The 24,369-nt window shown below is 41.1% G+C and overlaps 1 protein-coding gene and 1 long non-coding RNA gene across 2 annotated transcripts in view; one reads left to right on the top strand and one right to left on the bottom strand.

Annotated features, from left to right (window-relative positions):
- The window catches only part of RYR3 (ryanodine receptor 3), a 637,001-nt gene that overhangs the window by 541,006 nt on the left and 71,626 nt on the right, over positions 1 to 24,369 (bottom strand).
- On the top strand, positions 701 to 16,737 carry LOC120404169. Its single transcript, XR_005597837.1, has 3 exons — positions 701 to 857; positions 13,535 to 13,700; positions 14,772 to 16,737. It is a non-coding gene; the product is annotated as an uncharacterized LOC120404169 (long non-coding RNA).

Below are 24,369 nucleotides of genomic sequence, written 5' to 3'. Positions count from 1 at the left end.
GGAGAGGGTAAAGGGTTTGAGCACCTTTAAAAGTGGGGAAAGAGATTGTGCTATTGTTTCACTGTTGCCGTTGAATTTCCTTAGTTTCTCATCCCTTTTGGCCTGTTTGGTCTATACCCATTCCCTTGCCTAATATTATTTTACATAAATGGTTAATAATTTTTTTTTAATAATTGGAGATATTCCCATCTCCTAGAACTGGAAGGGACCCTGACAGGTCATTGAGTCCAGCCCCCTGCCTTCACTAGCAGGACCAAGTACTGATTTTTGCCCCAGAACCCTGTTGCAACCCTAAAAATGCATGCTCAAACACGGCTTCTTTATAGCCAACTGTCGGTCTATAGCCATTTTTGTTTTAGTAAAAGAACAAGGCAGCCTCCATTTTGGGTCAGGTTCTTGTTCCTCAAAAGACGAAAGTTTAGCCTTGCTCAGTAACACCGTAGTGCCGTGTGCTATATTATAGTGCTAGGTGCAGCCCCTGTGAGCCATATACAGACATGCAAGCTTGTCTCGGACAAAGGAGAAACGTGCCGAGTGCAGCCTCTGCTGACGTAAGGGGCTCCAGCCCGGAACCCGGAAGGTGAAAGAGCTAGGGCCAATCCAGTGCTAATGCAAGTAAAAAGGGAACCAATCAGAAACTGGCACGAGTAAGGGTCCCCAGACAAAACTGTATCCTGTGCCAGAATCGGGAGGAGTCCCCGCGTGTTAGCTGAAAGGCCTGATCACCCTATCAGCCAGGAGCCTCCTCCGATTTTGCTGGCTTGTGTCGTATCGTGTCGTATCAAAATAAAATCACGTCCCACTAACCTGTCATGTACTTGGTGTTCGGGCTGCTGGTCAGCTGCATCTGAAGTGTGGTACGTATTTTGTAACTTCTGCAAATACTTTGCCTTTTGCTACACCCAACCCCCCGCCCTCCTTTTTTCTCTCCTCCTTTTTTCTTCTCTCTGCCTGCTGCTTCACTCCGTGCATGTGCAGAAGTGTTTGCTTTCATTGCCAACCCCCCCTCTTTTTTCGCTTCCCTTTTGTTTTAGTTAGATAACAGTTTTAGTTGATAATTTGTTCTTCCCTTGCCCAAGCTGTAACTCATCCCCGTTACTGATTAAAGAAAATAAACACAGCCACTGTGGCTTTAAATTTAATCCTATTGTGTCCTGTTATTCCTCCCCCATTAAATAGCTACTTGAACCTTATTTGTCCTGGTCAAACCCTAAGTGGCCCCCTCAAGGATTGAACTCATCACCCTGGGTTTAACAAGCTAATGCTCAAACCACTGAGCTATCCCTCTCCCCTTAAATGTGTTTTATCTTTCCAATAAACCAACTCAGTGCTGTGCTTGAGTGTGTATCTATCCCAGTAAAATTATTAATAGAATATCAGGGTTGGATGGGACCTCAGGAGGTCATCTAGTCCAACCCCCTGCTCAAAGCAGGACCAATCCCCAGACAGATTTTTGCCCCAGATCCCTAAATGACCCCCTCAAGGATTGAGCTCACAACCCTGGGGTTAGCAGGCCAATGCTCAAACCTCTGAGCTATCCCCCTTCTGTGAATAACTGGGTTTTGTGTGCCAAGTAAAGGGGGCAAATGCCTGATCTGGAAAGGAATAGGTGCAGGTTCACTACCTTATGACATCACCCAATACCTGTATTCAGCACAAGAGGGAAGAGACGATTTGGCATGCTTCTCTATTGTAACAAGGGGAATAGAAATTTAACCCAAATTCAGCTCATGATTTTGGAACAGAGCCAAGATGTAAGCTATAAGTCAGTTCTCCAGATTGGGGAAAGCATTAACCCTTTCTGTATTGTGCTGATTTATCTATAGTTAAGAAACTGATTGAGCCTGGTTATCTAATATTTTATCCAAGAAAGAATCAGACCCACTGGTTATCAATAAGCAAATACTTGGCTGGCAAAACGTGTGTCATGTCCTGCCACAGTGGCTGGCTGGCTGGCGCACCCACACACACACACACACTCTCACTCCCCCTCCGTCCCCCCCCAGTAGCTGAAGTGGTTGCTGTCTGGGTCAAGGAACTGAAGATCCAACTTTAAAATCCTACTGCTGACTCATGTGGGAGGTCACTGTGGCTGCACATAAGATCACTGTTTTCTTTACTTTTTAAAATTTAACTTGGTTTATTTAATTCATACAGTGGGAAAATATTAAAACAGATTTTAGAGTTAAGAACAGGCTGCAAGTCTATCATGGAAGTCACGGCTAATGGGAGCTGCGGAGCCGGCACTTGGAGTGGGAACAGCGTGCAGAGCTAGGAGCTGAGAGAGGGTCATATCACTGCTTCCAAGGAGCCGCAAGATGCTGGGTAGGGAGCCTGCCAGCTCTGCCCCCCGCCCCTCTCCCCATCACCAGCCAGGGTCCTGATTCGGGCCGTGTGCCCCTGGCACCCCCTACCCCCCCCGAGCACCCAGAGCACCCACCGGGCCACCCTCTCCCCCAAGATTTAATCAGGGGTATATAGTACAAGTCATGGACAGGTCACAGGCCATGAGTTTTTGTTTACTGCCCATGACTTGTCCATTACTTTTACTAAAAAATATCCGTGACTAAAACGTAGCCTTAATTATGGCACAGCACACAACAAAACAGTTGCTTCACATTTCAGTCATTTGTTCTACTTTTTGACTGCTCATGTCACACACTGGTAGGTGTAAGGATGAGAAGTATGTCTGAGTTCAATCCCAGTGTTGCTGTGAAGTTTCAGAATGACCACACTATGCAGTATAGTAACAACCATGCGTTTCCTAGAGTTCCACATGAATATACAATCAAAATGGTGAGGTTGAGAGTATGTTATCAATTAGAGTATTTAAGTACCTTCTCAGATATAAAATACAATGAACGATGATACAAAGTTGACACGTCTTATGAATTAAGCTGCTGTGTGGACACAGCTCACTATGTTGAAAATGGTCAAAAAAGCATGTCACAATGTGTTTTTACTTTTAGTACAGACAAGTTAAGCCTTAGACAAGCCTCTCATTCAAACAAGCTTATCAGTTTTCCTGCATTCAACTGCTAAATTACAGATACATACGCTGTGAAAGTAGCCGTAAATTGTAATATCACTGAGTTTGTTGACATGCTGAAAAATTAAGAAAGGTTTGTAGAGTTGCCAAAAAAAGTGTGCTGAGGCAGTACACACCAAGATAATAATAAACTAATGATAAAGTTTTCCCACCATAACTGGGTTTTCTAGGTTTGATTTTTTGTTGGTGTTTGGCATGGGTTTTTTGGGAAGTTGAGAGTCAAGGAGGAAATTTTTTTAGGAAAACAAAAACATACACAAGGAGAGTACTCCAGAACCTGGGAAAGGCAAAGAGCTTAAGACAACATGCAGTTTACTATGGATATTACTATACAGATCCAATTGATCTGTGAAGCATTTACATACTGCAGCAAGGGACATTATAGAAAACCCAAAAATAATTAGATAGAAAAGGTACAACATATCCTAGGTAATACATATTTACTTCTAGTTGCTTATACAGGTTTTATTACCCGTCCTCCCATATAATTATTTGTGGTTATGGGAACAATTCTGTGGCTTTTCAAAAAAATGGAACCTGCAGACATCCTAAGCACTGAAACTTTCTACCTTTTTGAAATTAAGAAAAACAAACACTTCGTTGAGGCTCAATAAGCTATTCTTAAGGGATTGTGACTTGAATTCCAAAAGCAACTACTTTTCAGCATGGAAAAACGCAATAGGCCTCATTCAAGGCAACAAACATAAAAGCCAGAGCTGAAGTTTTAGAACATAGCCATTTTTGAGTTACTCTAGAACAAAGCAAGCATTTCAAATTGTCTTAACTTTATGATCAGATCAGCCAAAAGTCATTAGAAGTCTCTATGCAACTTTTAAATATTTTCACTACTGATTTGAGACCCCACACATAAGAATTTAGCCGCAAAGGCAAATTATAGAAAGTTAGATGACTGAAAATAAAGGCCAGATTGGAAAAAAGTGCCATTTGAATTTTATTTACAGTGTACCTATCATTAGAAATAGGCAAAAAAAATTGGTCAAAACATTTTTTTGTTGAAAATGCACATTTGACTGGTGCAAAACATTTTGCACATTTTTGTCAATTTCAGTGAATTCTTTCTGTTGGAACAAACAAATTAAAAAATCAGAAATGTTGAAAGGGTTCGTTTAGATATTTTAAAAACTTCTTGTTTCAAATATTCAGGCTAGAATCACATAGCAAAACAGTAACAGCAGTTACCACCCTTATAATCATTAGCCAAGTGGTTAAGGCACCCACCTCTGGGATATAGGAGACCAAGGTTCAAATCCCCACTCTAGAGCAGGGACTGGACACCAGCTGTCTCCTCTTGCAAGTGAGTGTCCTGACCCCCAGGCTACTGGGTCTCTCAATCTTTCCAGTCAAAGCAGTTCCACCTTTGTATAGAAACTTAAATATTCAGTGGAACAAGAACTGGAATCTGGGTCACCCCACCCCACAGCTGAGTGCCCTAAGCACTAGGCTATAGAGGAATTCTGTCTACCTGGCTCAGTGACTACTTGAGTGAATTGTATGACAATCTTTGCTTTCATTTTTAATTTAAGTTTCTAGCCTCTTGGTTGAGATAATATCTTGAAATGTGAAGTGAGTGTACATTAATGCCTCAGAAACCAGAGGGCAAAATTCTTATTTATGATTTTTTTAAAGCTCACAAATCTTTTGGGCCTGACTCATGATTTTTGAATGACTCGGGTTAGCAATATTGGGTAAGAACAAAACAACAGACAAGCCTAACATCCTGTACATAATTATTTCTTTTCCTGAGAACACACATTGAAAACCAGCTCTGTTTTCTATAATTTTTTTCTCCCTTTCCTCTTTAATCAGAATCTAACTGGAATGGAAAGTGCAGATTTACTAACACTGAGGCAAATTCCTCTAGTGGTATAAAATCCATTCATCACTGACATAAAAACATTCTTTTTATAAGAATTACATATCTGAGGCATAAGAAGTTGAAAACAGATCAGTGTAGGCTAAATAATTTTAGCCTGTTTATTATAATAGTTTTATAGCAAAAATTACTTTGTTGGTTATGAGATACCCTGAACAAGTTATGACACTTGTCTAAGCATGATCTCTGTAGTTCCAAACAAACATATTGCTTTGTTACACATTTACATATTTTCTAAATATTATCACTGGAGTGAACATGGCTACTTGACTACAATATGTACAAACTACTCTCACCCCATCCCAAACAAATAGAAACTAGTAATGCGGCAGACAATTTTCATCAATCTCTGTCTTTCTGAATGAGCAGTTGCCCTATCCTGTCACAAAGCTCACAGATATGGAGACGGGGTCCAAACTCATCTCATACATAGGCTTTGTTTTACAGGTAACATAAACAGCATAATGCCCAGAGTCACTGCCACCTCCCTTATATTCTGGTGGTTAACAAAGCATACTTGCCACAACAAGTCAGACGAATTTCAGCAAGTTTTACAAAGAATTTCAACACCTGCTGACAAGATGGCCAACAGAAGAGCCCAAACGCCTTAATTACACCCCCATCCTTTTGTGTTAGTCATTCCACTGGACTGGGCCCGCTCTTTCTGTTTCTTCCTCTCCACTGTATTTTTGCAGGGCACCATCCCCAAATTTTCCTGTACTTTTAAAGTGCCACAACATCCCAGCAGTTGTTGTCAAAATTTGAGGACACCTGTTATTTTTATGACAAAGTTGTGTGCTTGTTTCCCTTTATTCTCCTCTCATTGTGTTTCCCTTTCTTCTCTCCATGTTTCAGTCTCTTCCTGCAACCCTTGCATCAGTTTTTCATTATTCTCCTCTGCCCTTCACCTCCTGTGTCTGTCATCTCACTGACCCCGCCTCTGTGTTTCATTCTCTCTCTGCCAGCTCTCTCCCCACACACCCTGTTGCCTAGGTTTCATTTAATACCAATAATTCAACTGGCTGCTTCCAAAGCATACTGGAATACCAACCATACGAAAGTGGATCCAAAGAACCTAATACAAATCCTATTTCATTGTCCCTAACTATGCATATATTTCTTGAATAAAGGTACAAGTTTAATAATTTCCAGGATTTCTTGGTTTGCCTCCATCTAAGTTTGGAGTAGCTTGTGTGTAATTTACTATGTGCTTGAGGAGTGGAAATGTTTAGAATGAGGAAAATCAAATGTGTGTGTTAAGTAGGCACACACATGAAAAAATTATAAAGAATGTTTGAAAAGAATAAATGATTAAATAAGTCACTGCCACCATAATTCAGCGATATTTTGCACTTTGATTGACAAATGCAGCTATTCAGTTTTCTAACCGGGATTTGTCTTAATATACATTACATAGTATGCCTCCCATAATGACCTTCAAAAGGATTTTCTTAACCATTTAGGCACCCTGAATATACTTAATACAGCAACATTTGTTCATTTCAAGGAAAAAGTCTGTACTTTTATATCTTGACACATTACTGAAAAATAATGGTCTTGTCAAAAAACTTCTCACACTTACAGGATGAAGGAGCATCCCAATATGTCATATTTTTCGTTTAAAATACATTTTTTATAATAATCTGACATTTTTCCACATGCTGACCATTTTTTAGCACCTGTGTTACACTAAACTTTGAGCAGGAACAACTAACAATCTTACACTGTACCATTCTGCAGTAGACAGTGGCCAAATTTCCAAAAACATCTTGTAAATATGCACCCGCAATTTTACATGTGCAAAGCAAATGCAATGTTATGCCCAAATATACACTGCTTGATACATGCACACCAATCAAGGTTGCATGTATTCGGTGTTACAAGTGGGTACTCATCCAGGATTTCAACTGGGACGTCTCTGAAGCTCAGGATGCGCTTCCTCAGCTAGGAAAAATATGTAACCCACACACTTCCTGGGTGTGGTGTTCTGTCCCCTCTTGTAACACCAGCAGACCCCGGTTTTTGGTGGTTGGGATCGAACCTATGATGAGACCAGCCTGGGATAAGGAGCTTGTCCCACCAACATTCCCAGACCCCTGGAAGAAAAACATGCCTATGACAACACACCTAGGACAGAGGGGATATACAAGTGGAAGGTGTCCCTGGTGCCCTGGACATTCCAGTACACTGGGCCGTCCCTAGGGGGGTGCAGGGCCAGATCAGCCCTGCTAGCTTGGGGGCTCCGCTCTGAATCAGCGGCTGGGCAGAGCCCCAGGTCCCAGGCACGCAGAGCTGGCATCCAGGAGCCTGGTGGTTCTGCAGCACCCCCATGCCCCTAGATCCCTTGCCTATGTCTTCTGGGACTGATAGTGCTGGCCAATCTCACCAGCCTGTGTGGCCCCCCAAAGCGCGGGGCCCGGAGTGGTCACCCCAATTCGCCCTACCCAAGGGACGGCTCTGCCAGTACCTGAGCAAGAGATACAGGGGCCTCTCCCAGTGGCGGGGGTGCCCTCAAGGAAACCCTCACCATTCCTAGCCCATGAAGAAGTCCCCTCTGCCCCTGCCATGCCCATTCTCAATAGGTGCGACAGGGTTATAAGGCCAGTAAACAGACTAACTTACAATGTACCTGGGGTGGTTAGTGAAGAAGTGATACACTTAGCTCACAGGCTTGTGGCAGCCATAGTGGGTTTTCTCAGACCCTCTGAGGAGAACACATGCAATTGGTATAATCTTTGCTGGGATGGCAAATTCTTGGCCTAGGGGAGGAGATGTAAGCAGGGTCTGAATGAACTCTCCCCTGACAGCTAGTTGGGGAGGGGGAGAGACTTCAGGAGCAAACTGTATTTATATGAACACACCTATTCTGCATAGGGATCTAGCAGACAGGAGCTGTGTAGCTCCAAGTGATCAGCTTTGGCTGGTGTTGGGTTACAAATCACTTTTTTTAAAATGTAATCCACACACTTCCTGGATGTGGTATTCTGTCCCCTCTAGTGGCACTGAGGCCACTTAGAGATTAATGAGTCTGCTACAGCCTTAGTTAAGAGCCACATAGCTTGAGGCTCATACAGTAGAGACTCATGCATTTAGTTCCAGAAGGCCCAGGTTCAATCCCGCCCACCAACAGCCGGGGTCTGTCATTGTTACATATGCATATAGGTACGCATGCATCTGGCCTTAGCTGGAACACATCAGGGATTTGCACATTTAAGTTCAAGGCATGCAAAAGTGTGCATGCACATCTTTTAAAACACATCTATGATTAGCTGCATAATTTCAGTGTCTGAGTTGATACTCCTTCGAAAATTTGACCTGATAGTTGAATGTAATCTATGAAAGTAAGGGATGGTGGGTGTGTCCATGCATCTGTAAAAAGTTGTTTCTGGTGAGAATGCGAGAGCAAAACTTGTAGCTATTTAACAGCTGCTGTAGTTAAGACTCCACATTCCAGTGACTAAATATGGGTCCCAGATCAGAACTGAAGATGCTTCTCCATCTACTGCCCCATCTCCCTTTCCTCTCAAAGCTCACTGAATACATTCTTTATAATTGCTGTCTAGAGTTCCTCTCCTCCAATTCCATCCTAGATCCTTTCCAATCCAGCTTCCAACCCTTGCATACCACTGAAACCACACTCAGAGACATGACTGACCTCTTCCTAACCAAAGTTCAGAACTAGTACTCACCCTCATCCTCTCTCTAAGCCTGCAAATCCAAGCCATGTCAAAATCTTGTAGATTCTTTCTGCATAACATGCCTAAGATATGGCCTTTCCCTTCCATCCATACAGCTACAATTTTCATCCAAGTTCTCACCTGGTGTCTCAACTACTGCAACATGCTTTTCCCTGGCCTTTATAAATGCAACCTTACCCTGCTCAGATGCATTCATGCTCATATGCTGTTCCCTCATTCAGAGGGCTCATATCCATTCAACACTCTGTCCCCTCATGTTTGGAAGACACTCCTTGTAAACATCCACAAAGCTATCTCATCGTCCTTCAAAACCCACAAACACTCCTTTGCCATGATGCTACAAAAACCTTGTCAACAGTTTTGCTGCTGCTGTGCTAAGAACACTGCATATAATTCTGACCAATATTGTCTAATTATGTCCTTGTACTCCCAAATCTATTGTCTCTTGTCTTATACGTCCGATTATAAGCTCTTTGGGGCAGGGACTTCCTTTTTTGTTCTGTATTTGTGCAATGCCTGACACAATGGGGTCCTGGTCCATGACTAGAACTCCTAGGTGCCATGATAAATAATAAAAGTGGAACCAGTACTCAATATGAAGCAATTATGTGGTATGCAAGTGCAGTGTATGCAGAAAAAAACCCCATGATCGATGCTCCATTCTTTGAATTCTAGCAGTTGTGAGGCAGTAGACAATACACAAATTACCACAGAAATGGTAAATTATACTAGTTTGTTGATGTAGGGGCACCTACAGAGAACAACCTTCAGTGAAGCTTGAATTCCTCTACCATTAATAACAAATAACTAATGTATACAGAGAATTCTAAATGTCATGTATTATTATGCATTGTGCTATTCAGAAGAATACAAAACTCCAAACACAGTGATTACATATTAATTTTAAAACTACATTTTATTCCTCCCAGAAGCTGGACTCAAGAAATTACAAGTTCTTGATTTATATCTCTCGATAGACTGTATTAAGAATGACTATGTATACCTGCTATAATTCAAGCTACTGTGCTGTATATTTTTACAAGACATGTTCCAGGAAGGTGCTGGGCACCCTCAACTCCAAATGACTTTAATGGGAGGTTAGGGTGTTCGGTGCACCCCAGCAAGTGCTCACAGCACTTTGCAAAACTGAGCTCCATATATGGTCCCAAACAATTTCTCTCTTCTAAGTCTGGAGCATAATGGAGATTCTGTCATATCATAGTCTGTTCTCTCATTTTTTCTTTGGTGAAAACTTCTCTCTCTGGACATTTATTATGTATAGGTTATTTCAAATCTATCCAAAAAATGTAAGACCACCAAGTGTGATTGTGTGTACCTGTTATAATTTGAGCTATCAGTGTTTTGTCTATTACTGCTAGCCATTATACTCTGTTGTGTACTAATTGTCCAAAATACTGTATGAGCTGCAGAGTTTTGGGCCATTACTATAGAATAGGCAATATTGGTTTATTAAGGAAGGTGACAGATTCCTTTTTCCTATTTGGTGCTAAGTAAATATTTATAAAGAGCTGGTGTGGAGCCATACCACCGCAGGAGTAACAAGATGCAGGCTACCTACCAGAGTTCCCAGGTGCACACGGGTTGTGCATACTTGGCTATACCCCTTTGTGGGTGGAAGCTTATTTCTCTCCTATAAGGAGTAGAGCTAGAGGAGCTCCTGAGGTTGAGACTCTGCCCAGTCCTTACATGGACTGGCCAAGGGGAAGGCCCCTTATACCTTTCTCCCCACACTGCGCAAGAGAGTGTATCAGAATTTGGACATTAATAACAAATATATTTGAGTCAACACTTGATAGGTGATTCTGCTGGATAAGGAAAACCAAGTAGGCTACTTCTTTTTAATAAAGTAAGAGTTTTCTAATCCTATGTCTACAAATGAGATTTGTACACTTGATTTTCACAACAAGGAAATGAAGTTATGGAGGCTGAGTGGCAGCAAAGCACTAGCTGACCAAGCAAAGATTCTTTAGTATGTATCACCTATAAAACTGTTACATAAAAATTATAAAAAGAAAAATGGTGATTGAGGGCACATGAATCTCATAAAGAAAAAGGTTTTAAAAACTGAATATACTTTGCTAGATTGCAATAGACTGACAATCCCTGCAGCTGAAGGTTGCTGGCTGCATCTTTGATTGGATTAATTGTCAACGCTAAAATATTTGGTTAGTCTGAACACAGACCTAATATTAGGCCCAACTAAATCAGAAGTAAGGTCTGATCTCAACCTCCATGAGGCTTGTCACAATAAGCAACCACAGGACTAGACAAGCATGCTTCCATAGCACACTAAAGTTTGCTACTGAATAATTCAATCAGATGTGGAACCCAGATTTCATACTTTAATTTTAAATGAAGAAATGCTTTACAAACATTAATTCTCACTCTTAAAACCCTTGCAATGTAGGCAAGTCTGATAGACAGAAACGTTATTTTTATAAAGTCACACAGCGAGTTAGTAGCAGAGATAGGAAAAACTGTTTTTTCCCCTGATTCCCAGTTGTACGGTCTAGTCATTATAAAGTGTTCCCTCTCATTCTATAGAAGGCCATTAACAGTAACTTGAACATTGGACAGACCTCTAAACAGAGAAAGAGTACTAGAAACAACATCAAAGTATTGTGCTGTAACCTGCAGGTCAACCCATTCAAAAATCCACATTTTTTTAAAAAGCAAGCATATTACTTTTGTTGCACCAGTTCACATAAAATTCCGCCATTTATAAATGGCATGACGTTCTTCTTAAAAGTTTAGGGGGTTTTAAGACCAAGTTATTGCATGTTAAAGAAAACTGCTGTATATAATAATATATCTATACTTTTGGAGCACTTGGAAACAGCTCTCTTTGAAATTTATAATAAACCCAGTTAGCTTCTAAAAAAATATTTGATATCTAGGATAAGAAGCAGCATGGATTACTTTTAAAAGGTCATTATACTAGAAAAAAATCTATTCTTTAATGAAACAATACATTTTATAGCTTGTCACTTAAGCTTATCATAAATTAAGCCTTTATGGAGCATCGTGGCATATCATGGTTTGATAGTGAAGAATAGTGTTATAGCCAAATTTAACATAAAAACAAATCATAGAAGGTTTGATCATTATCCTTTGCTGGACAGTTGTCAAATTTTCCAGCTCTCAGCTAGAGAGCCCACTCACTGTATGAATGCAAAACACTAATGGATTTTCATTCAGATTGCAAGTGTTGCCGGGATACACAGTAGCCAATGCACTGATACAGTGTCTCTCACTAGCAAATAATTCCAACAGTCCTTTATTAACTATTATTTTTATGAGACATCTAGAGCAGGAAACAGTCTCATCATTATATGTCTATGTAAAAATAAGTATTGCAGTGTCTATTACAGAGATAATAAGCAATCAAAAACACATTAACAGAGCATGGGGGGAAAAGTGTAGAAGCTGGAATGCACAAAGAAGTTGAAATATTTCAAATTCCAAAATCAAGTAAAAGCTACGAAAAACACTAGTGCTGTGCATGGTCCTTCAAAACAACGATAAATTACATTAGTCTGTAAGAAGGTATTAAAATTCTTTATCATAAAGAAAAAGACGTGCTGATATAAAACTGCTATTTGTTGAAAATGTTCAGCATGAACTACAGCTCTCAAAATATATACTGAAGAATATATTTGTATCTATAATGCAGAATATATTGTATGTATAATGTATAACTAGCTCCAGTTAGTACACAGTATAATTTGATAGATGAGAAAGGCTATGTGGTCACTTAGGCAACAGGAAGATGGAAGCAGCAAAGAATCCTGTGGCACCTTATAGACTAACAGATGTTTTGCAGCATGAGCTTTCGTGGGTGAATACCCACTTCTTCGGATGCAAGTGACTGCTTGCATCCGAAGAAGTGGGTATTCACCCACGAAAGCTCATGCTGCAAAACATCTGTTAGTCTATAAGGTGCCACAGGATTCTTTGCTGCTTCTACAGAACCAGACTAACACGGCTACCCCTCTGATAGGAAGATGGAGACACTGTCTAAATTGAAGCTTAATTTAACTACACAAACATTCAAAATCTGTCTAAACCAAATGTTGCTTTGTATGGAGTTCAGATTCTCTCTTTCAAGGTCAAAACAAGCCTCAGGGGAAGAGCCCTTACTGCAAAATAGAATTAGGAAGTTCAGTAAGTATCTACACTTGGGACTGCAGATATCCTTTCACAAGATTGGGATTTTACACATTTAACACTATATGTAGAAAAATGTGTGTAATAATTTTAGATTGAAGTCCATTTGCAGAAATAAAATCCAGGAGTTTTAACACCACAAAAAAAAAAAACAGGATATTAGACCTATTCATAGGTCTGTCACAACACATGACATACCTCAAAAAGTACACTAAATGCTCCAGTAACAACTATGTGCGTGAAATGAGAATCACTATAATCTTGAATGAATTCACACAGAAAAATTATAAAAGGCAAAAACACCACACCACCATATCACCCCTGGGTGAACACCGTTCACAAAACAATCAGTCAATCTATATCTGACCTCTCAAGCCTCATCCTCAAAGAAAACCCACACAACACTTTCAAAAGACGAGCCTGAGAGTTTAAATTCATAACTTTGCTAGACACTAAAAATCATGGATTTAATAAAGACACTGGATTTATGGTTTATTAAAACAATGTGCAACCCACCCTTTTTTCCTCCTGACTGCAGAGGTGTTAACGGGCCACTTCACCTTGAATGCTCTCTTACAACATGGGTTAACTACTTATGCTAAACTACCCATTCCACCTTGCATTTAGGTGTGATGCTCAGTACCTTTCCCAGACCTGAAGAAGAGATCTTTGTAGCTTAAAAGCTTTTCTTTCTTTCACCAACAGAAGCTGGTCCAGTAAGAGACACTACCTCATCCATCTTGTATCTCTAATATCCTGGGACCAAGACAGTTACCACAACACTGCAAAATATCAAAAACATCTTTAAAAGTATTTGCATAATGTCATGTAATCTCTTCCATTACTAGACATATCAAGACAATAATGAAAGGTCAGTACTTTAGCTGTGCTAGCTCCGAGGCTGTTTATGGTTCTGTGACATATATTATGATTTTTTTAATTTAACAGAAAAATCTTCCTTATAGTGAAGTCATGAGATATGCTCCAGGAGGATCACACTTCTATCCTGTAATTAACAGAAGTACTATGCAATGTTTAAGAACTGTGTGTGCATGTGTAGAGAAGACCTATGTGATCATTTAGACACATGTACTTAGCCAAGTCTGTTGACTGCAATAATTTGCAAACACTGCACCTGGGTTGTATATTAATTTGGAGCACAGCATTTGTGGTCCATAACCCCCAGAGTGTGGTACTGTGGTACTGTGTGTAAAGCTAGGAGGTAATTTAGACCTGCGGTAAGTGAGAGTAGTTGCATAAATGACATGCTTAGTTTGCAAGATTCCTTCAGAGAAGTAAAGGTGCACATGTTCGGCAGACCTACTCATGGGGGCCCCAGTATTGCTCCCTTACGGATAAGAGTTTGGGAAACTAGATAATTGGCCATATTATAAATGTGACTATTGTTTCATTATCACAGAAAAAGACCACAGGAATTAGAGATTGGAAACCCCCTATTAATTCACCTGTCCCACTCCTGCCACCATGGAGTGGATCCTTGCAATATATTCTCAAATACTTTGTTCAGTCTTGTTCAGTTTAAATAAATGACAAAAGGGCTTTTTTCCCCATTAGGAGAGTTTTAATAATATAACCTAAATAACCATTGCTGATTTCTAGGTCAGGGGACTATGTTTTTTTCCCCTTCCTTGTTCCCACAATCTGCCACTTTTCTTCATCCTCCTTTAAATCCACTGTCTGAATCTATCACATTGCTACTGACAGCACCTTTATTCCTGTTTGACTTCCTGGTTTCTCTAAAAGCAGCCAATAGTATGAGTAGCTCTTCTTTCTCCAACATTGAAATCAGTAATCCCCCCTGATTTTCATAGAGAAAGCACAACACTGCATGTCTTCCAACATGGACTAACCTGGTTCTTTCAGCAGCAATTCTGTATTCTAGTTAATACTTTTTTATTGATAGAGATGTCGTTTCTTCTAGTTGGAAATCGTTAGTGTCAGCACTCTACACTTCCAGACTGCACCCACTGAGAAAGCATGTGTTTGCACAGAGACCTCAGACCACTCAGGACCTTGAAGGACAACTGCAGCTAAAAGGAGACCAGAAGCAACTGGTGTTGTGTGAAATTAAAAATTCAAGAGAGTTAATTACAGAATAAAATGAAGTAGTAACTAAATTGATCTGAGTAATTAAGGTCAAATTTGACAAAATTGAGGAGTAAGTAAATAAAGGCATTTATAGCACACACAGAGATCTGAAAATGCTAAGCTCTTTGGCATAGGGACTGTCTTTTTGTTCTATGTTTCTAGAGCACCTAGTTAAATGAAATTCTGGTCCATGATTGGGGCTCCTGTGCACTACCATAATACAAATAAATAAATTGCTGTATAAGAAGAGGATGGCAAGCCACCAAAAGTTTCATCTGTGGCTGAAAAAGACTACTGCAGGAAGATTATTTGTATTACCACAACACCTAGGAGCCCTGTTCATGGACAAGGACCCCATTGTGGTAGGCACTGTACCAACACAAAACAGACTGCCTCCAGAAGATTACAATCTACAATAAGACAAGAGACATCAGATGAATAGAGAGAGATGGGGGAGTACAAGTAAACAATAAGACAATATTGGACAGCCCAACAGGGAGTTCTCTGCACACCAACAGCCTAACTGCTGTCAAGTTGCTTGTAGGTATCATGGCAAATTAGAGGTTTTTAGGAAGGATTTAAAATAGGATTTAAAATAGCTTATCTGGGCCAAAATTCCTACATCAGACTTCATCTATCCAGGAAGTAAGATAGTCCCAACATGATTATATTACTCCAGAAGATAATTATACTAGGATACAACGATGGCAACAGCCTAAACACCATTGTATTTGCTGGGCTTTTTGATTAGTGCCAGAAAGGGAAAGGAAAGGTGTTCCATGACAGCAGAATTTTTTAGTGAGAGATCAAGATTTCTGACTCAGAAGATTAAGGAGACTTTGACAAATTAAGTTTGAAGATTCTCCAGATTACGTTTTTTCCTCTTTTATGTGTGAAGTTTACTGAAAGAATGGACAGTTAAGTTGTGAACTAGTTTCAGTTGGGATTCTTAGTGTGGCAGAAGTGGGAGTTAGGGATACAGAGAAGTAGTAAAATAGCTAATATAGAGATGAAGTGTGAAGCCAAAGTCATGGCACACCAAGCCAAAGTCTCAGCTCAAGGAACAAGTGAACAAAAAAGTTTCCCCCCAAATGAAAAGCATTTCTCCCCCTGAAAGGAAGGAAGGAAGGAAGGAAGGAAGGAAAAGAGAGAGAGAGTGAGTGAGTGTTGCCTGCCTTCATATAATAGCTTATCTGGGCCATAACAACTTCACTTTTCTTTTACTAGCTTAGGAAAAATAACATTTTACCATATATATTAAATATTAAAATGGTATTCCTAGGCATCCAAAGTACTCCAAAAAACCCTTCCCACATGAAATAAAAATTAATATCCATCATGTAAGTTAAGTATTTATATATAACTACACAATGAATATTTAGTACAGAAGTATTAATATTTAATTACATAGTAGCCAGCAGAAAGTCCTGTCAGGATCAGTACCGATTGTGCTAAATGTTGTACAAACATGTAAGAAGAACTAAGAATCTCCAAGCTAAAAAGCATTGCTCAGGTTTTTGCTGTTAACCAGGATGTATTTGATTGACTAACGGAGTTGTGGTGGGTTTGGATACATAGGTCTTAAAAGAATATGGGTTGGGGAAGGTAGACAGAACTTTTTTCTCAGTGTGTGGGGCACAACTGGTTATACTCTAGTGCAGTGGTCCCCAACGCGGTGCCCGTGGGCGCCATGGCACCCGTGGGGGCATCTTAATGTGCCCACGCCCTGGACCCCGGGAGAGCACCCGCCGAAATGCTGCCGAATTTCAGCGGCATTTTGGTGGGGACGCCTCTCGATGACGCCGCTTGCCGTCGACAAGTGACGTCATCAAGAGGCGTCGCTGCCGAAATGCCACTGAAATTCGGCGGCATTTCGGCAGGTGTTCCACAGCCGCAGTGGTCCTTCATCTGGCGCCCGCCAGATGAAAAGGTTAGGGACCACTGCTCTAGTGTATGCCCCTGATTTATGGCAATGTAAATGAAAGGAGAATCAGACCATTTATGTCTATTGGGAAAAATGCAGCTAGGTTTCAGCATTAGTCATATGTATGTATATGGTAGTATATGGGCAGTGGGTAGTTAATTAATTTGCTGTTGGCTATATATGAGATGCGTCATTGTCTTACAGTTTATTCTCCTGATTTTCATTTGGATAGGAAACGAGTCTTCTCATAATAGTTTGCAAGCAACTTTGGACACAGACTTTAGCCAAAATTCAGTGGTTTCTTGTTTTGTTTTAAATTTAAACAGTTGAAAATCTATTGAGGTGCACCAGCTTGTAAAACACTGAAAGTGGAATTTTGTATTTAGTGCCATTAACACCTACAGTACTGTATAAATAATAAAAACAATTTATCTTGCAATATAGTATGAAAATTATGCATTTGTCTATAATCCACATTTCTCTGTAGTTTGAAAGAAACCTGGTAAACATTTAAAAAAGCAGATTACAAGTTCAGTGTATTGTTAGTGCTATCTGAATGAAGCATATAGGCTCATTTCAATGTACAGAGAAGATTTCAAGGACTCGGACAAGTTGTCAGTGTTTCAGTATGGCTTCATTATGATGAGTGAGCAATAGACGGGAATAATATAGAGGGACACACAGAAAGACTCCAACATCAGTTCAATCAGATGCCCTTTGCAGATTGCTGGCAGGATACCTGATCGTAAAATAACAGCTATTTAAAGTTACCAAGAATCTATCAGGCTCCAGAATCAAAAGGAGAAAAATTAGACAAATTTCTGCCCTTGGATATGCTCACACAACTCCCATTGAAGTCAATGGAACTTCGCACATGTCTAAAGGTAGAATTTGGGCCAAATGAACAAACATTTTCATACTGGATCAGACCAGTGGTCCATCTAGTCCATCGTTGCTGATGGTGAACAGTACCACCAGATGCTTCAGAACATCCCCTACCCCGCCACATACACACACCCTCCTTCAGTGGGCAATTATGAGATAGCTGTCCCTGAGGAAATTTCCTCCTAATGCCCAGTAATTAGAGAGTTTAGCTTAGATTCCTTCCAAAACTCTCTTCTATTTACTATAACAACTCTGGATATTCTTGTTAGTTAGATAAACATCTAATCCTTTTCTGAATCCTCCTAAGATCTTTACCTCCATAATATCCTGCAGTGGTGAATTTCAAAGACTAGTTTTGCATTATGTGAAAAAAAATGCAGGTCTGAATTTGCCACCTTTCTGTTTCACAAGATGACTCCTGTTCTTTTATTCTGAAATAGGGTGTACAGAAGATCTCACACTACCTTCTCTATATCACTCATTATGGTCCTTTTTATTTAATTATTCTCTAAGGTAAACAGTCCCCAGTTTTTCAGTGCCACTTCATATGAGATTATTTCCATGCCCTTAGTCATTCTTTAGTTGCCAATCTATGAACTCCCACTAAGTGTAATATTATTGTATTTATTTCTGTATGTGTAAGCAACAAAATTCCAAGAGCATACCCTCCCATTCACCATCTTAAGATTGATTTGCTCTTTACATGTTTTTCTGTGCTTGTTCAGGAAGATCATTTAATTAAGAAATGTTCAAAAGGAAGAAAATTCTAGGCTGTAAGACCAATTTTGTTTACATAAACAAGAGCTTCTGTAAAAAATGCTTTAGGGTAGGCTGAATCATTAACACCAGCTAAGAAAGAGCATCCTTCTACAGTGATGAAATTCCTTAAAATCAAGCTGATTTTGGCTACAATGGAGCCAAGACTCCCACAGAAAAATGTACAGTGTTTTAAAGTACTTGGAGGCACAGTCAAATAATTGACACTGCACCACTTGCTGGCTTTATTAGGTCACTTAATTTTTACCTGCAAAGTGGTAGCTCAAGGGAGGTTTTTTAGCAAATGCTTTGGCCAAAGACAAAAATCCTTGTTTTATCATTGACTTGAAGGATAAGCTCTCTGGCTGGGAAATCCTCTCCTGAGAATTTAATTCAGATTTCTTGTGTAATTCATACCTCAACTATTGTAGGAAAATAACCCACTGCTGACAATGGGTGCAACTGAACTGATGATAAACGTAGCTATCTGCAAGTGCAAAAACAACAAACAACATGCTTCACTGGTTCAGCTGCAGCCATTGTCAACAGCAGGTAATTTTCTTTGTATTACAGAAACTTCAGAGCTTATAGTGCAGGGGCGGCCAAAGAGTTTTCAACTGGAACATCCGGTCGAAAAGGGACCCCCACCACGCCCGGTGAAAGTGAGTGAGTGAGGGTGGGGGAAAGCGACAGCAGGAGTGGGGATGGAGTGAGTGGGGTGGGGTCTCGGAGAAAGGATGGGGCAAGGGTGTTTGGTTTTGTGCAATTGGAAAGTTGGCAACCCTAGGCCAAACTGTGGCTCACGAGTCACATGTGGCTCTTTTGCAGTTAAAGTGCGACTCGTGGAGCCCTCAGGCCCTCCCCACAATTTCCACCTACCATGCTGGGAGGTGGGAAAGCTCGGGACCTCTGCCTTGCAGAAGGGTGGTAGGGTAGGGGCTTCTGTCCAGTGGGGAAGAGGGTCTCAGGGCTTCAGCTCTGTGGGGCACACCTGCCGGGGTTTGGGGCTGAAGCCCCAAGCCCTGGCAGACACCTCCCACAGGGCTGAAGCCCTAAGCCCCAGCAGGTATGCCTTGGCTCTTGAACTTCTGAAGATTGTTGTATGCAGCTTGGAGGGTCAGTAAGTTTGGCTACCCAGTTATAGTGCATTTCTGACCAAGAAATTCAGTTGTTATCTTGTCTTCTGCCTTAGCTCTAGTTACAGCATGAAAAAAGTTGTCACCCACCTGCTTCTTCTGCACCCATAAGGCTGAGTTCTAACCAGAGTAGGTGCCAAGCCTTAGCCTTCCAAGGCACATTTCTCTGCCCAGACACTTAGCCTCTCTGAGCCTCTGCTCCCCTTCCGTAAAGCGAGGGCATACTAGCTGGGTTTAGGAAGCAATTTTCACCCATGATGCATTATTGAGCCATTGCTGTATTAGGGAGGTGTATAGCTTTCCCTGAAGCATTTAACATTGGCCATAGAATGTTGGACTAGGCCAGTGACACTCAGACTGAGGGTTGCGAGCTGCAAGTGGGTTTTTAATGTGTCTCCTCTTTGAAGCACATGATATTAAAAAACTGTATAATTTAATTATTAACCAATCAGGGTGCTTTTATGTTATTAACCAATTGTAATTGATAAAATAATTCTTGGTCAGTTATTTTGCTATGAGAAAAAAATATATATATTTCCCTATTATACTGTCTACATATGAATATGTAATACCATAGTAAATGAAACAATGAATTCACACTACTGGGGCTCTTTTGGGTAATGCTGATCGCTAATTTGACTCCTGAAGCATTGAGGTCTGAGTATCACTCGTCTGGACAGATTATTAGTTCTGCGTTCTAGTATATCAGGTGTAGACATTCCATCTAAGGTACTTAGATGGCCCCCATTACCTTTGAACTTTATACACAGACATTTAGAAAATTAATTTCTGGTTTGATACAATCATAGTTTTGGTTAGTAAGCAAATATTCTGAGTGTTCTTCCTTTTCAAAAGTTGTAAACTTTGTTTAGTGTGTTTGCCGTCAAACCAGTAATTAAGAAGCAACAATATATTTTCATCACCTAAATTGCCAGGGTTGATCCTAATAGCTGCCAAGTTTTGTTCAGCTGTGTTGATTTTATACAAAATGTTTAATAAACTTATTTGCATATTTGCAAATAAACTATAAACTTCAGCTTATGGTCAACACAGGTAGATGTGAGTTCTCCAACAGATGGGAACCTAGGATGCTGGGTCAAATGGGCAGGTATTGAGGTGGCTGTCTGGGGTGAGTAGGTGCTTAGGACAGCTGGGGTGTCTGGAATTTTTGAGACTGGCAGGATTGAGGTACTGCAGTGGCCAAGTGCTGTCTCATGAGTACTGGTAGGTGGTGGTGGGTAGCTGGCTGGGGCTTTCTGGGAATAGCCTGGGGCTACTGTAGAATATGCCTTCACCTTCTGTCCCCATCAGCTGCCACTACCACTTAGTGCTTTTGTTGCTATTACTACCACCACTGTCTGCTCTTTCCTTGGTCAGGTCCAACATGAAGAGCAGAGGTACAGATGATGTCTGGCTTTCTGCTGAGGAAGTTACACGGTAGACACCTGGTGGCTGGAGGAACAAATTATAGCTCCTACTCACAGCACAGCTGTAGGTGCACAAAAATCCAGATGTGTTGCCAGAATGCATGACAGGGCAGCCAGGTGCATTACACTTCACCGCCCCACCTTATAACACATGAAAAATCCCACTGAGATCACAAGCCAACCTACAGAATACCCCTATTATCTATCTGGCCATCTTCTGCCTTTGTGATTTCTTCACCAACAGCTGTGGGGATTCCACGTCACCATTTTGAAGCTTTGTGGTCCGTGATTACCATTGGGTCTAGCATCAGATGGAACCAGAAATAAGAAGTGGGGATGGTGCTAAATGGCAAGTTGGGAGTGTGTTACCAGGCCCTTATATAGGTGCAGAAGATGTATAAACTTAAGGCCAGTACTGAGAACAGCTGACTGACTCTTTTTGGGGGAAAACCCTGGTATACAAAAGAAGATTACATTGTATAAAGATCCAAAGACATTCTAATAAAAATAAACCCAATACCAGACTCAAATGCCCTTAAAACTGAATTCAGTGTTTCCTTACCAACAATCTCCATGAATTTCAAATGGCTCCTAGAAGGCCTATTCCTCCTGTGTTGAATCAGCACTTCTAGAAGCTGCAGCTTTTCTCGATAGCAAGGCACTGTTCCACTCAGTGCTTCTTCAGCAGATTAAGCTGTTGAGATCACTGCTTGTGTGAGTGGTATGAGAAGAAATGGGAATAAGGAACATTTGAGAGAGGAGAGGAAGGAAATGAAAGAAGAAAATGGAAATTTTACATTGCCTTCAGATTCTTGTTTTGAAGCATCTGAGTTTAATGGAAACTAAGCTACAAAATTATTCACTACTTGATTGGTTAAAAGAGTATGTATGAAGTTTTGCAGGTAAAACAAATAGTCCCATAAAGTACATTAGTGACATTACTCAGTTGCATTAATATAAGGACACTGTCTTATAGAAAAATGTGAAATCACTTTTGTCACATTAAAGCAAATTTAAAATGATCTTGGGGGTTGTCAATAGCTCAGTGATTTGTAACAGCATACACTGTATTTCAGGACACCAGTTCAAACCCACATTGCCCCAATTAGAAGTGACAAAACTATTAGCATACAAGAGCTCTTTGGTGGCCTCAGTGTAGTTTCTAGAAGACAAGGCCAGAAGTTCTAAACCTCCATGTCTATATTAAGACAACTAAGTCCACATTAGTATCTCAATAAACAGACCTATTTTCAGAGATGCTGAGCTGTTCACTTAGCTGGGAGCTTTGGGACAGATATTGTGGGTGCTCAGCACATCTGAAAATCAGGACATAAATTTAGGTGCATGACATGTCTAAATTTAGACACACTCAGTTTGAAAATTTTGGCCTACATGACTACATAAAAAACCACAACCATAAGTAGCACCCTCGTTGGCAGGCTACGCAGTGAGACTAAGGATTGAATGGGCATGGAGACAAATACCATTCAGATCAGGATCAAGGCACAATGATAGGAAGCTTGTAATGCTGTGTGTGCTATACATTCCATGGCTACACAAAGGGTTTCAGTCTCTAATAGATCTACATTGCAGCTGTACTTGCTCTCCTAACCACCAGGTGGTTGCTGTGGAACCTGCTATGCACTTCACTTGACCCTGATGGCTATTTACTGGCTTGTGCAGTCACCACTGTCCTCCCTTTATTTTTAGCAAGTTCCTTAGAGAACAGATAGGGCAGGTAGATCTACATAAAATGCCATTCACACCCCAGGCTTTGATGTGGACATACTGCGAGTTTGTCTATCTACCACATTTCACATGTATTAAATTCACGTTAACAGTGATGTGAAAAGGAGGAGATTTTTGAAGATGAACTGGTTCCCTTTTTTTCCCTTCTTTAGGATATTGAAGATGGCCTTTCACTCCTTAATGGAAGGAGTGAAGGTGAGAAACTAACAGATATTCTTTCAACTAAGGGTATGGCTACACTTGCAGCTGTACAGCGCTGGGAGTTAAATCTGTCTTCATACAGCTGAGTAGGGAATGTGCTGCAGTCTGGCCACACTGACAGCTGCCAGCGCACTGTCGTGGCCACATTTGCAGCATCTGCAGCGGCATTGGGAGCGGTGCATTATGGGCAGCTATCCCAGCGTTCAAGTGGCTGCAACATGCTTTTCAAAAGTGGGGGTGGGTGGAGTGTGACAGAGAGCGTGGAGGAGAGAGTGTTGATTTTTTGGAGCCGACACACTGTCAGCAGCTGCCTTGCAAGTTCCGACCCCCTCCCCCACCCCTCTCTCAGTCACTGAAAGCAAATAGCCCTCTTTGTTTTTTTCCCCTCACAGACCAGATAAGCAGCTGCTCCGAAACGGACGCCCCCACACACACACGCCCAATGCTCTGCTTCTCTTCTCAAGCCCCTTTCTTCCCCCTCTCTTCAAGCAAACACTAGCTGTGGGCATTCCAAAGGGAGCTCCCTGCCTCTGCTATGTCACAGCAAACAGGAGCTGTGTTTGTTTTTTTGATAAGCAGCTTCGGGAGCCCCAGTTCACAACAAAACAAACAGAGGCATCACAACAAAAGAAAGAGCATAATCTTTACTTAAAATGATTATGGGAAGCTTCCGGAGGTCAGTTACAGAGTACTAAGATTATTCCCTGTTTACACTGGCACCCCAGCGCTGCAGCAGCAGCGCTATTCTCTTTATTCCTCTCGTAGAGGTGGAGTACAGGCAGCGCTGTAGCCAGGGAGATACAGCGCTGTATGTGCCTTGCCAGTGTGGACGGGGAGTGAGTTACAGCGCTATAAAGCCATCACCAGCACTGCAACTCTCAAGTGTAGCCAAGGCCTAAGACTTCATTAGACACTGGCATTAGAGAGGTTTTGACAAAAAGCAAAGGTGTACAGTCTGACTAAAAATATCTTCCCTCTCAATTGCTCAGGCTCGTAATGTCATTTCACTGAGGCCTTGGCTACGCTGGCGCTTTACAGCGCTGCAACTTTCTCGCTCAGGGGTGTGAAAAAACACTCCCCTGAGCACAGCAAGTTACAGCGCTGTAAAGCGCCAGTGTAAACAGTGCCCCAGCACTGGGAGCGCGGCTCCCAGCGCTGCAAGCTAATCCCCATGGGGAGGTGGAGTACCTGCAGCGCACTCGCACTTCAAAGCGCTGCTGCGGGAGTGCTCCCGCGGCAGCGCTGTACAGCTGCAAGTGTAGCCATACCCTAACTCTCCAGTCATCAGAGACTTTCGCAAGGTAGAATACCAGTATCTTATTTTATTTTTTAATCAGGAAAAAAATTGGACAA

This window comes from Mauremys reevesii, linkage group 4 (assembly GCF_016161935.1).
Source record: "Mauremys reevesii isolate NIE-2019 linkage group 4, ASM1616193v1, whole genome shotgun sequence".
Taxonomy (NCBI): domain Eukaryota; kingdom Metazoa; phylum Chordata; order Testudines; family Geoemydidae; genus Mauremys; species Mauremys reevesii.
Note: the sequence above shows the minus strand (reverse complement) of the source record. Positions and strands in the feature narration are given on the sequence as shown.